The sequence below is a fragment of the Castanea sativa genome, chromosome 2, assembly GCF_040712315.1.
Source record: "Castanea sativa cultivar Marrone di Chiusa Pesio chromosome 2, ASM4071231v1".
NCBI classification, from domain to species: Eukaryota; Viridiplantae; Streptophyta; class Magnoliopsida; order Fagales; family Fagaceae; genus Castanea; species Castanea sativa.
In genome coordinates, this window is record NC_134014.1 from 4,895,951 (window position 1) to 4,899,924 (window position 3,974).

The window sequence follows — 3,974 nt, forward strand, 5'->3', positions numbered from 1 at the left end:
TATGATTCGTGTATATACCTTAAGTTCGTCGTCATTTACACAAGTCTCTCTCTATATTAGCTACATTTGGAAGCATTTTCATCAAACACCTCAAGAATTATGGACTCAATAATATTAGGGAGCCAACAAAAAAATTACTACAATTTCACAACATTTTAAATTATCCTACCACCTATTCACCACAATCTACAATTCAATTTTTTTTTTAAAAGACCCATATGTGAGGTGGCAGATTGATTTAAAATAGTTTTAATTTTTATCGTGCCCCAAAAAGAAATTTTATAAACTACATCAGCATATTCTTATATATGCCAACAAGCTTGATATTTTATTGACATAGCAGATCAATTATTATAGGCACCTATAGTTTTCAGTATAGATAATTACAAACTCGTTCAAATAAGATGGATTAATACTTTCAGGTGTTTCCAAGACATCTAGAGTTGAAATACTCTCTCCATTGTAAATAAAAAAAAAGAAAAGAAGGGAACAAATAAGATGAGTTAGATCTTCTAGAGTTTGAAAATCATTGTCTACGAGAGTAATGATTTTGTTATTTGTTTTTTCTTTTTTGAGAGAATTGAGTAATGATTTTGCAAGTAAATGATAGTTAGATCATTCTTTAATAATAATAATAATAATAATAATAATAATAATAATTGATGGTCAATTATAAATTTGACCAACTCTATCTCGTCCAAAGGAGCTGTCTAGAACAGAAGATGCATCCCACGTAAGAAGGTCGTCCATGTAAGGATAACCGTCCGTGAGAAGGTTGGCTATAGAAGAACGACCTTTCGTGGGAACAAGGTACGCTCGCCAGGGAGGCTCTTGGATGAGCCCTTGACACTTAGGAAAATTCCCAAGCATGAACTTGCCTACATGCTAATGTTCCAGGACGTGAATAAAATCCAAATTCAGTACTACAACTCCTTATCACATGCATAACTTCCAGTGACAGTTGTATGAAAAAAATGTAACTCCTAAACGGTTGTGGGAGTTATCCTTGAATCCTCAAACCTCCTCAAATATAGGGGAAGTTACAAGTCTAATAACCGTTTCTAGGGCGTACTATATAAACACCCATTTAGACCAGACAAAGGTACATTTTTACAATTCCTGAAAAGTTGGAACTCCAAAATTTAAGAGAGAAAACTAACTTTGGCATCGGAGGATTCTTGGCTGGCAACCCCGGTCACCTTTGATTATTGTTCTTTCTTTTTCAGGTCTTCAAGACAGTCACCACACCTTTGAAATATGAAGCATCCGGTCTACTGATTTTCTTGGCATCATCAGTTGGTGCAATCTGTAGGAAATTCTTTTCGTTCAATTATTTGTTTTCAGTGATTCGTCTTTTCCAGATAAAAGGCTGTATGGTTCGGACAAGATTAAGGGCTACCAGCCTAGGCCACCAGGAGAGTAGGGATGCTTCTAGTAATCCTTATCGTGATCGCCAGTCAGCGCCTGTCATGCAACCGCCTTCCATTCAACATATACAGTCCATGGTTGCCACTATGGTGGAGCTAACTCGTCAGAACCAAGAATTGAATAGGGAGATCAATTTAAGGAGGCAGCACCATGAAAGACATGCGGAAGGGCAAGCCCAAAGTCAAGAAGGTAGAGGAGAAAACGTTGAGTCCGAGAATCCGTTAAGGGGTACTGCTTCAAGAAGAGTGCCACACTTGGAGAGAGAGATGAACCAGATGAGGAAGGCTATGGATGAAATGAAGGAGAATATGAGATGGGCGAATCCCGTGGATGATTTAGTCCACCAAACGGATTCCCTTTTTTCGGCTTCCATCAATAGTCATCCCCTACCCTCGAAGTTCAAATTACCTTCCTTGGATTCATATGATAGAACTTGTGACCCGTGTGATCACATCACTACCTTCAAGACTACCATGCACCTTCAAGGGGTTTCGGACGAGATTATGTGCAGAGCATTCCCTACCACCCTTAAAAGACCAGAGGGGGTGTGGTTCAGAAAAATACCCCCAAATTTTGTGGGCTCATTCGAGGAGTTGAGTAAGTTATTCACCAATAATTTTATTGGAGGGCAACGCCACAAGCATTCCTCTTCTAGTTTGCTAAAAATAGAGCAAGCAAAAAATGAGAGTTTGCGGTCCTTCATTACCCGATTCAATAGAGAAGCCTTAACAATGGATGGGATGGATGATAAGTTGTTATTGGCTGGCTTCCATAACGGGGCCAACTTTGACTTGTTCATTCATAAGCTCTACGAGCAAGAACCACAAACTATGGCCGAACTCGTCCATTCGGCCCAAAATTTCATGAATGTTGAGGATGCGATCATAGCCAAGAAGAGGAAGAGAGCAAAGCGTTCAGAAGCGAGTCACCCACGTCATCCAGATTAGGGTCCTTGTCCAAAGAAGGCTCGGACAGAAGAGAAAAAAGATAGAGATAGTAAGAAGGCGAGCTCTTCAGCGAGAAATCAACAATATACTCCCTTGAATACGCCACTAGAGTAAGTGCTTATGCAAATCAAGGACGATCCATCCTTGAAGTGGCTAGAGAAAATGAAAGGAGATCCTAACAAGTGCAATAGGAACAAGTATTGTCGCTTTCACAGAGACCATGGGCACGACACGGACGAGTATTTTGATTTAAAGCAGCAGATGGAGAATCTTATTAGGCAAGAAAAGTTGAGGAATTTTGTCAGATGAGATCACAAGGATGAGAAGCTGAAGGCCAAAGTGGAGGAGTCATCATGACCACCATTTGGAGAAATAAGAGTTATTATAGGAGGAACCTTTGTAGTTCAGTCATCCAAATCAAGGAAGACATACCTAAAGGTGGTGAAAAACTTCTAGCTGTCTGGATGATCTCCCAGGATGAGGGAAGCTGACGAGCAAGCCATCATGTTCACGGATAAGGATGCTGAAAGAGTTCACCATCGACACGACGACGCGATTGTCATTACCTTGGAGAAATAAGCCTTTCATGTTAGTTAGTTTACAATATATTTAGAGGTAGTGTTGTTAAGTTAGTTTTTTAGTTTTTAACTTTTATAATAAGTTTATCTAATATTGATATTTCTAATATGTGGTCCTTGGTTTTAATTATGTTTTTGTTGACTAAATAATTACAACTTATCAAAGATGTGGCTTTCTTTTTAACTACGTTACAGGTGAATGGCAAAGAAAAGTAAGAAGTGAGCTATAAAACAAGCGAGAGATAAAGGTGATAGTGGTAGTCAATCACAAGTTTCACCTTCATCATCTGAGTCTCCAACTAATGAAGCACTTGTTTCTTCTAATAGTGTGATTAATGGGGGTAGCGAAGGTAATACTTAATATTTTCCTAAAGTTTATATGCTAATAAACCAATTTTATGTTTAAAGCTTATTTATTTATTTTTACTTATTCTATAATTGGTAGGATCTACTGTACAAAGGAAAAGAGGTCGGGGAAAGGCTAAGGGTGTTTATCCAGGTCATAATCGCAAGTGTGAGTTACATGACAGAAGGTCTTTTTTCCCTATTTTTTGGTTACTTTAATCATTTATTTTTTAGTGCTTACATTTCATTTATATGTAATATTTTACATGCTTTGTGTTTCTTTCATTTTATTAGATTCATAGAGAAGAAAATACCCCAAGAGATTACTATTAAGTTCCACCAAAACATTACTGGGCTATGGAAAACTTTTTCAGAATACCCTAAAGAACAACTGAATATGCTTTATGAGTTATACAAAGAAGCATAATTTGAGACAGATGACTTAGTTCTTGAGAGGGAGGTATTTGATGAGCATGTCAAACGACGCTATCCTTATTGGATGTGGCACCTTAGAGAACAATGTGTAACAAATAAAATTCCTCAAGATGAATGGTACAAGCATCCCCCAGATGATGTAACTCCAACTATTTGGAAAGAAATGTGCAACAAATGGAATAATCGCAAGTGGAAGGTGATTATAAAATGAACTTTATTAATAGTTTTTTTAATATATTTT